The following is a 10981-nucleotide window of genomic DNA, read 5'->3' as shown; positions in this document are numbered from 1 at the left end:
AGTCTTCTGCCACCTTTGACGCCTTCTTTCTTCTCATACTCACCTGGCTTCTATCTTCTGGCTCTGCGAGGAGGACGGCGGCGCGGCTCTGGGACGAACTCCAGGGTGAGAAACAGGACCTTGAAACTCAGAGAAGTAGGGCTGTTTCTCTCTCCTCAGTCCCACGATGTAGGGAGTCTGTTGCCAGCAGTGCTCCCTGAAAATAAAAAAACTAATTAAAATACTCTCTTAGCAGGAAACTCAGGAGAGCTCCCTGCAGTGCACCCATCTCCTCTGAGCACAGTATCAAACTGAGGTCTGGAGGAGGGGCATAGAGGGAGGAGCCAGTGCACACCCTGAGTCAAAGTCTTTCTTAAAGTGCCCATGTCTCCTGCGGATCCCGTCTATCCCCATGGTCCTTACGGAGTCCCAGCATCCTCTAGGACATTAGAGAAATATATATATATATATATATATATATATATATATATAAAAAAGACCCTGATGCACTTAGCCCAGTCAGGGCACAGAATATAGGGATAGCAATATGTGTGAGATACATGGAATAGAAACCACCCAGCAGCTACTGGCACACGCAGTCACATGTACAATGCAGAAATTATTACAAACAACAACTGTGGTTACAGTGCTCTATACACTGTTCAACCACGTTATGGGTGATCAGTGTGGGCAGGATTTGGACTGAGTAGAGAGAGCATTAGGCACGAGTGGGGTATTTCCGGTTTTTCGGATACTTCCGGCCGATTTACTATTTAATCCCCACCCAGTTGATTGGAGGGCTATGCAGCCACAAGCACAGCCTCCATCTGACTGAGTAAGTAACAATATTTGACTATTCTACTTTATACGGGCACCAGCACTGTATCTATATTGATCTGAATAACTTTTCTGACAGCTTTGGCTATATGGGTGTACTCTACACCTATGGCTGCATCATTGTAAGAAGATGACACACATTAAGGTATTTGTACTGTGTGTGGGGGTGATTGCCCAGATGAATGGTTTTACCCTATGTTACCACAATTGCTGGTGTATATTTATACATGTGTCCTCTCTTTGTTGATCACAGTTCAAGATACGCTGGAGTCTGTTACACTAATCCATTATCGTGGATTTAACCAGACGTTTTAGGTACGGAATTATGAGGTGTCATACCCTATCACTTAGGTGACTGGGGACACTATTGGTGTTATTTATTATCACCTCTTTGGTGGCGTTTTTTTCTTCTGTTTATCTGTTGGTGCAGGTTTTTCCAGGGACCGGTGAGGCTTGTGATCATAACTATGTATATTGTCCTTGCAGATGTACGTGTATCATATGATGACTCAAATTGAACTGATGTGTCACCTGTCTTGAGAAAGGTCCGGTTACGGACCGAAACGTCGACACGATTAAAGCTTCGGTGACGATTGATTTTACCATTGTGTATGTTTCTATCATTGCGAGAGTGCACCTCCACTTCGATGGACTTGTTTCTATAGTATTAGTGGACCTTATGGCCCATTAGGAGCACCCGCCCGGTGAAGAAAGATTTGGTGATGTGAGTGCAGGACAACCCATGGATATATATATATATATATATATATATATATATACATATATATAAAAAAGACCCTGATGCACTTAGCCCAGTCAGGGTACAGAATATAGGGATAGCAATATGTGTGAGATACATGGAATAGAAACCACCCAGCAGCTACTGGCACACGCAGTCACATGTACAATGCAGAAATTATTACAAACAACAATAAAACTGCACTGGACTAGCAATACTAAGTAAAGCTATGTATGTATACAGATATAACAATGCACAGTAAATACTGGATGTATATCACAGGATACTTGTACTAAATATTCCTGTAGTTATGCACTTGTTCTTAACTAACACTGTGTAAACGACATGTAGAATACTTTGGTGTCCTGTAAATGCACAGCGCTGATGAGGCAGGCGGATTTACAGAGGTTGACAGTGCCCAGCAGTCCCAGGATCAGCGCAGCTCTGTATTTAGATGTAGATTGTTGGTGTCGCACCAGGTGACCAGTCTCTCAAACTCCTTCCTGTTGGCAGTCTCTACCCCATCCGTAATGTGACCAATTAGTGTGGTGTCATCTGCAAATTTGATGAGTTTCACCAATGTTTCTTCATAGGTACAGTCGTTGGTATATAGAGAGAAGAGGAAGGGAGAGAGAGGACACACCCTTGGGCCCCTGTGCTGGTTGACCTGAGCCCGGAGACGAATTTACATTGCTTCAGCGAGTCAGTCAGTTCTGCCAGCCAGTCACTATTGTTAGCGCCGGTGTCCCAACGCGCCGCATTACAGGGAAGTGGACGCACTAAATAAACTACAGCTCCCAGCAGCCCTTAGCGCCAAAGCATTCCAGCCTTTAGGGCTGCTGGGAGTTGTAGTTTATTGAGTGCATCTTCTTCCCTGTAATGCAGCGCATTGGGACACCGGCGCTAACAATAGTGACTGGCTGCTTGGCTGCTGTGCGAGTCTCTGGGAGAGCCACTGCCAAAGATAGGACAGCAGGAGAAGCATTGCCCACCCCTCCCCCACTCGCAGTACCTCCGGGCACCATCCGCAGGCTTCCTGACTTGACCATTTTCCTTGGAAGCTTTCCCCCTGTGTGACAGCTCCCCAGCCTCGGAAACATGCATCCGTGGTTTTTAGGATCCAGTCGTGAATCCCAAACCTGCGTCCCTCTAGTAGGTGAGAACTGTATGGCCTCGTAGGCCGCTACCATTTTCCCCAACAACCGAATGCATTGATGGATCGACGCGCTTGTTGGTTTCAATATTTGTTTGACCATTTTCTGGATTTCCAGAGCCTTTTCCACTGGAAGAAATACCCTCCGTACTTCTGTGTCCAGAATCATCCCTAAAAAGGACAATCTTGTCGTCGGTTCCAACTGCGACTTTGGAAAATTCATGATCCAACCGTGTTGTTGGAGTATTAACAGGGAGAGTGCGATGTTCTGCACCAACTGTTCCCTGGATCTCGCTTTTATCAGGAGATCGTCCAGATAAGGAATTATATTGACTCCTTTTTGACGGAGGACCATCATCTCTGCGATCACCTTGGTGAATACCCACGGTGCCGTGGAGAGTCCGAACAGCCACGTCTGGAACTGGTAATGGCAATGCTGTACTGCGAATCTCAGATAAGCTTGGTGAGGAGGATAAATGGGAACATGCAAGTAAGCATCCTTTATGTCTACTTACACCATGAAGTCCCCCTCCTCCAGACTGGAAATCACAACCCTCAGGGATTCCATTTTGAATTTGAACCTTTTCAGGTAGAGATTCAGATTTTTCAGGTTTAAAAATGGGTCTGACCGAGCCGTCCGGCTTCGGAACTACGAAGAGGCTTGAATTAAAAAAACCTTCTCCTTGCTGTGACAAGGGTACCAGGACAATGACCTGATCCTGACATAATTTTTTAATTGCCGTTGTTACTGCCTCTCTTTCTGGAAGAGAAGCTGGCAAGGTCGATTTGAAAAATCGGCATGGGGGGACGTTTTGAAACTCTAGTCTGTACCCATGGGACACTGGGGTAGATGTATTAACCTGGAGAAGGCATAAGGAAGTGATAAACCAGTGATATGTGCAAGGTGATAAAGGCACCAGCCAATCAGCTCCTAACTGTTAATTTACATACGGGAGCTGATTGGCTGGTGTGTTTATCACCTTGCATTTATCACTGGTTTATCACTTCCTTATGCCTTCTCCAGGTTAATACATCTGCCCCACTATTTATAAGACCCATGGGTCCAGGCCAGATTGAATCCAGATTTGACTGAAAATTTTCAGACGTGCTCCCACCCGAGCGGACTCCTGCAAGGGAGCCCCAGCGTCATGCTGCAGATTTGGCAGAAGCCGGGGTGGACTTCTGCTCCTGCGATCCATGAGACGCTGCGGATTTCTTTGCTTTTCCCTTCCCCTACCTGCAAAAAAGGGAGAACCTTTGGCCTTTTTGTATTTGATGGGCCGAAAGGACTGCATGTGAGAGTGATGTGTCTTTTTTGCCGGTGTAGGAGCATAAGGCAAGGATGTCGACTTACCTGCGGTAGCCGCTGAGACTAACGCATCCAGCCCATCACCAAACAATGCCTCGCCTTTATATGGGAGAGCCTCCATATTTCTTATGGAATCTGCATCAGCATTCCACTGGCGAATCCACAACGCCCTCCTAGCTGATACTGCCGTGGTAGCAGCTTTTGAACCCAAGAGTCCAATATCCTTCATAGCTTCCAGCATGTATGCGGCAGCGTCTTTGATATGACCTAACTTTAGGAGCATCTCGTCTCTATCAACCGTGTCAATTTCCGATAACAAGTTATCTGACCATTTTTCGATAGCACGACTCACCCACGCGCAAGCAATGGTGGGTCTGAGCATTGGCCACATAAATAGATTTTAACGTAGTCTCCATTTTGCGGTCTGCCGCCTCCTTTAGTGAAGCCGTCCCAGGTGCAGGGAGAATCACCTTTTTTGTTAACCTTGACAGAGCACTGTCTAACACCAGGGGTGACTCCCATCTTTTCCTGTCCTCAAATGGGAAAAGATAAGCAATCTGAATCCTTTTGGGAATATGAAATTTGTTTTCAGGATTCACCCAAACTCCCTCAAAAAGAGTATTTAGCACGTGGGAAGGAGGGAAAGTTACCTTACATTTCTTTTCCTTATAGAAATAAGCCTTCTCCTGAGGTACAGCAGGGGCTTCCGTAACTTCTAAGACCTCCTTTATAGTAACAATCATTTTTTGCCAATTTGGGATCTATCCCCCTGGAATCACTATCGTCGACACAGGAATCAGAGTCCGTGTCGGTATCAGTATGTACAATGTTTGCAAACGGTCTCTTATGTGACCCAGAGGGGTCGCCTGCGGATGAGAAAGCAGAACGCTGAAAAATCACATCTTCCACTGATTTTCTTCAGCATTCTGCATAAGACTCAGACTTATCTAATCTCCTACTGATATGATTCACACTATCACGTATTTCTTTCACCCATTCAGGCTCGTGGTGTGCCGGCAGCGCCACCACATTACAACTCTGTGTCCCTAAAATGGCTCCCTCAGGGGAAGAACTCCCTGCCTCAGACATGTCACACACGTGCACAAACACACCACAGACACTCCGGGACTTATAGGGGACAGACCCACAGTAAAATCTGTCAGAAGGACACAGATAGGAGCAGCCAGTTCACAAACCCAGCGCCAGTAACACAATGCCTGTGAAACATAAAATGCCCACTGACATGCAGCGCTTTTTTATAATGTAAAGACACAATATAAAGCACCAATTTCACTGTGCCCCCCCCCCCCCCGTTTTGCACCCTGATACTTGTATTCAGTAGTGGAGGAGGACCAGCGTTGTCTCTGCAGCCTGAGGGGAGAGAGAAAATGGCGCTGAGCAGTGTGCTGGCTGACTGAGGAAGCTCTGCCCCCGCAATGGCGCGTTTCTCCTCAGAGATTCTGATAACTATATTTATACTGGCGGGGGTAGGGCTGTGCCTCGGCATCCTATACCCCTTTTCTACCAGTTTTATAAGGTTTCATGCTGCCCAGGGCGCCCCCCCGCGCCCTGCAGTGCCTGTGTTGTGTGGGCAGTATGGCGCGCTGTGCTCCCGCCAGCCGCGCGGTACCTTTAGCCGTCACCTTGATTGAAGATCTCTCTTCTAACTCTCACCTGTCTTCTGGCTCTGTGAGGGGGGTGACGGCGTGCTGTGGGAGTGAGCATCTAGGTACAGCTAGCGTTCAGTACCCTTCAGGAGCTAATGGTGCCCTGTCAGCCAGAAGCAGAGCCATGAAACTATTCAGAAAGTTGGTTCCTACTTCTGCCCCCTCAGTCCCACGAAGCAGGGAGACTGTTGCCAGCAGTCCTCCCTGAAAATAAAAAACCTAACATAAGTCTTTTCAGAGAAACTCAGTAGAGCTCCTCTGGAGTGCATCCAGTCTGCCTGGGCACGTTTTCTAAACTGAGGTCTGGAGGAGGGGCATAGAGGGAGGAGCCAGTTCACACCCTTGAAAAGTCTTAGCGTGCCCATGGCTCCTGCGGAACCGTCTATACCCCATGGTACTGAAGTGGACCCCAGCATCCTCTGGGACGTATGAGAAAGTATAATATAACATGACTCTGGGTACACTATGAGGGAGATATATGGTATAACAGTATAACATGGGGCTGGGTACACTATGAAGGAGATATATGGTATAACAGTATAACACAGAGTTGGGCACACACTATGAGGGAGATATATGGTATAACAGTATAACACGGGGCTGGGCACACTATGAGGGAGATATATGGTATAACAGTATAACACGGAGCTGGGCACACGTTATGAGGGAGATATATGGTATAACAGTATAACGGGGCTGGGCACACACTATGAGGGAGATATATGGTATAACAGTAAATATATCATGGAGCTGGGCACACTATGAGGGAGGTATATGCTGTAACAGTATAACACGGGCACACACTATGAGGGAGGTATATGGTGTAACAGTATAACACGGGCACACACACTATGAGGGAGGTATACGGTATAACAGCATAGCACGGTGCAGGCCACACACACTATGAGGGAGGTATATGGTGTAACTGTACAGCATGGGTACACAGTAGGAGGGAGGTATATGGTATTACAGTATAACACAGGCACACACTATGAGGGGGGTATATGCTGTAACAGTATAACACAGGCACACACTATGAGGGAGGTATATGGTGTAACAGTATAACACGGGCACACAAACTATGAAGAAGGTATGTGGTGTAACAGTATAACACGGGCACACACTATGAGGGAGGTATACGATACAACAGCATAGCACGGTGCAGGTCACACACACTATGAGGGAGGTATATGGTGTAACAGTATAGCACGGGCACACACTATGAGGGGGCTTTATGGTGTAACAGTATAGCACGGGCACACACTATGAGGGGGTATATGGTGTAACAGTATAGCATGAGCACACACTATGAGGGGAGTATATGGTATAACAGTATAGCACGGGCACACACTAGGAGGGAGGTATATGGTATAACAATATAACACTGGCACACACACACTATGAGGGAGGTATACGGTATAACAGCATAGCACGGTGCAGGTCACACAAACTATGAGGGAGGTATATGGTGTAACAGTATAACACAGGCACACACTATGAGGGGGGTATATGGTGTAACAGTATAGCACGGGCACACACTATGAGGGGGTATATGGTGTAACAGTATAACACGGACACACACTATGAGGGGGTATATGATGTAACAGTATAACACGAGCACACACCATGAGGGAGGTATATGGTGTAACAGTATAGCACGGGCACATACTATGAGGGGGGTATATGGTATAACAGTATAGCAAGGGCACACACTAGGAGGTATATGGTATAACAGTACAGCATGGGCACACACTAGGAGGGAGGTATATGGTATAACAGTATAACACAGGCACACACTATGATGGGGTATATGGTGTAACAGTATAACACGAGCACACACTATGATACTATGATGGGGTATATGGTATAGTAGTACAGGACAGGCACACACTAGGAGGGAGGTATATGGTATAACAGTACAGCATGGGCACACACTAGGAGGGGGGTATATGGTGTAACAGTACAGCACGGGCACACACTATGAGGAAGGTAAATGGTATAACAGTATAGCATGGGCACACACTAGGAGGGAGGTATATGGTGTAACACAGGCACACACTATGAGGGGGGTATATGGTGTAATAGTATAACACAGGCACACAGTATGAGGGGGGTAATGATGGGGTATATGGTGTAACAGTATAACACAGGCACACACTATGATACTATGATGGGGTATATGGTGTAACAGTATAACACAGGCACACACTATGATGGGATATATGGTATAATAGTACAGCACAGGCACACACTATGATGGGGTATATGGTATAATAGTACAGCATGAGCACACACTATGAGGGAGATATATGGTATAACAGTACAGCACAGGCATACACTATGACGGGGTATATGGTATAACAGTACAGCACAGGCACACACTATGATGGGGTATATGGTATAATAGTACAGCATGAGCACACACTATGAGGGAGATATATGGTATAACAGTACAGCACAGGCACACACTATGATACTATGATGGGGTATTTGGTGTAACAACACAGCACAGACACACACTATGATACTATGATGGGTATATGGTGTAACAGCACAGGCACACACTATGAGGGGGTAATATGGTATAATAGTACACCACAGGCACACACTACGAGGGGGTATATGGTATAATAGTACAGCACAGGCACACACTATGATGGGGTATATGGTATAATAGTACAGCATGAGCACACACTATGAGGGAGATAATAAGATTTTACTTACCGATAAATCTATTTCTCGTAGTCCGTAGTGGATGCTGGGGACTCCGTCAGGACCATGGGGAATAGCGGCTCCGCAGGAGACAGGGCACAAAAGTAAAAGCTTTAGGATCAGGTGGTGTGCACTGGCTCCTCCCCCTATGACCCTCCTCCAAGCCTCAGTTAGAACACTGTGCCCGGACGAGCGTACACAATAAGGAAGGATTTTGAATCCCGGGTAAGACTCATACCAGCCACACCAATCACACCGTACAACCTGTGATCTGAACCCAGTTAACAGCATGATAACAGCGGAGCCTCTGAAAAGATGGCTCACAACAATAATAACCCGATTTTTGTAACAATAACTATGTACAAGTATTGCAGACAATCCGCACTTGGGATGGGCGCCCAGCATCCACTACGGACTACGAGAAATAGATTTATCGGTAAGTAAAATCTTATTTTCTCTGACGTCCTAGTGGATGCTGGGGACTCCGTCAGGACCATGGGGATTATACCAAAGCTCCCAAACGGGCGGGAGAGTGCGGATGACTCTGCAGCACCGAATGAGAGAACTCCAGGTCCTCTTTAGCCAGGGTATCAAATTTGTAGAATTTTACAAACATGTTCTCCCCCGACCACGTAGCTGCTCGGCAGAGTTGTAATGCCGAGACCCCTCGGGCAGCCGCCCAGGATGAGCCCACCTTCCTTGTGGAATGGGCCTTGACAGATTTAGGCTGTGGCAGGCCTGCCACAGAATGTGCAAGTTGAAATGTGCTACAAATCCAACGAGCAATCGTCTGCTTAGAAGCAAGAGCACCCAGTTTGTTGGGTGCATACAGGATAACAGCGAGTCAGTTTTCCTGACTCCAGCCGTCCTGGAAACCTATATTTTCAGGGCCCTGACAACATCTAGCAACTTGGAGTCCTCCAAGTCCCTAGTAGCCGCAGGTACCACAATAAGCTGGTTCAGGTGAAACGCTGACACCACCTTAGGAAGAAACTGGGGACGAGTCCGCAGCTCTGCCCTGTCCGAATGGACAATCAGATATGGCTTTTGTGAGACAAAGCCGCCAATTCTGACACTCGCCTGGCCGAGGCCAGGGCCAACAGCATGGTCACTTTTCATGTGAGATATTTCAAATCCACAGATTTGAGCGGTTTAAAATGTGATTTGAGGAATCCCAGAACTACGTTGAGATCCCACAGTGCCACTGGAGGCACAAAAAGGGGGTTGTATATGCAATACTCCCTTGACAAACTTCTGGACTTCAGGAACTGAAGCCAATTCTTTCTGGAAGAAAATTGACAGGGCCGAAATTTGAACCTTAATGGACCCCAATTTGAGGCCCATAGACACTCCTGTTTGCAGGAAATGCAGGAATCGACCGAGTTGAAATTTCTTCGTGGGGCCTTCCTGGCCTCACACCACGCAACATATTTTCGCCACATGTGGTGATAATGTTTTGCGGTCACCTCCTTCCTGGCTTTGACCAGGGTAGGAATGACCTCTTCCGGAATGCCTTTTTCCCTTAGGATCTGGCGTTCCACCGCCATGCCGTCAAACGCAGCCGCGGTAAGTCTTGGAACAGACCTGGTACTTGCTGAAGCAAGTCCCTTCTTAGCGGCAGAGGCCATGAGTCCTCTGTGAGCATTTCTTGAAGTTCCGGGTGCCACGTCCTTCTTGGCCAATCCGGAGCCACGAGTATAGTTCTTACTCCTCTACGTCTTATAATTCTCAGTACCTTGGTTATGAGAAGCAGAGGAGGGAACACATACACCGACTGGTACACCCACGGTGTTACCAGAACGTCCACAGATATTGCTTGAGGGTCTCTTGACCTGGCGCAATACCTGTCCAGTTTTTTGTTCAGGCGGGACGCCATCATGTCCACCTTTGGTCTTTCCCAACGGTTCACAATCATGTGGAATACTTCCCGATGAAGTCCCCACTCTCCCGGGTGGAGGTCGTGCCTGCTGAGGAAGTCTGCTTCCCAGTTGTCCACTCCCGGAATGAACACTGCTGACAGTGCTATCACATGATTTTTCGCCCAGCGAAGAATCCTTGCAGTTTCTGCCATTGCCCTCCTGCTTCTTGTGCCGCCCTGTCTGTTTACGTGGGCGACTGCCGTGATGTTGTCCCACTGGATCAATACCGGCTGATCTTGAAGCAGAGGTCTTGCTAAGCTTAGAACATTGTAAATTGCCCTTAGCTCCAGTATATTTATGTGGAGAGAAGTCTCCAGACTTGATCACACTCCCTGGAAATTTTTTTCCCTGTGTGACTGCTCCCCAGCCTCTCAGGCTGGCATCCGTGGTCACCAGGACCCAGTCCTGAATGCCGAATCTGCGGCCCTTTAGTAGATGAGCACTCTGCAGCCACCGCAGAAGAAACACCCTTGTCCTTGGAGACAGGGTTATCCGCTGATGCATCTGAAGATGCGATCCGGACCATTTTTCCAGCAGATCCCACTGAAAAGTTCTTGCGTGAAATCTACCGAATGGAATCGCTTCGTAAGAAGCCACCATTTTTCCCAGGACCCTTGTGCAATGATGCACTGACACTTTTCCTGGTTTTAGGAGGTTCCTGACTAG

The 10981-nt window shown here is 47.3% G+C and overlaps 1 long non-coding RNA gene across 1 annotated transcript; it reads left to right on the top strand.

Annotated features, from left to right (window-relative positions):
• Window positions 1-898: 898 nt before the first annotated feature.
• On the top strand, window positions 899-1418 carry LOC134988434 (uncharacterized). Its single transcript, XR_010193912.1, has 3 exons — window positions 899-961; window positions 1070-1131; window positions 1303-1418. It is a non-coding gene; the product is annotated as an uncharacterized LOC134988434 (long non-coding RNA).
• The last annotated feature ends 9563 nt before the right edge of the window (window positions 1419-10981 follow it).

The sequence above is a fragment of the Pseudophryne corroboree genome, chromosome 2 (genome assembly GCF_028390025.1).
Source record: "Pseudophryne corroboree isolate aPseCor3 chromosome 2, aPseCor3.hap2, whole genome shotgun sequence".
Taxonomy (NCBI): Eukaryota; Metazoa; Chordata; class Amphibia; order Anura; family Myobatrachidae; genus Pseudophryne; species Pseudophryne corroboree.
Note: the sequence above shows the minus strand (reverse complement) of the source record. Positions and strands in the feature narration are given on the sequence as shown.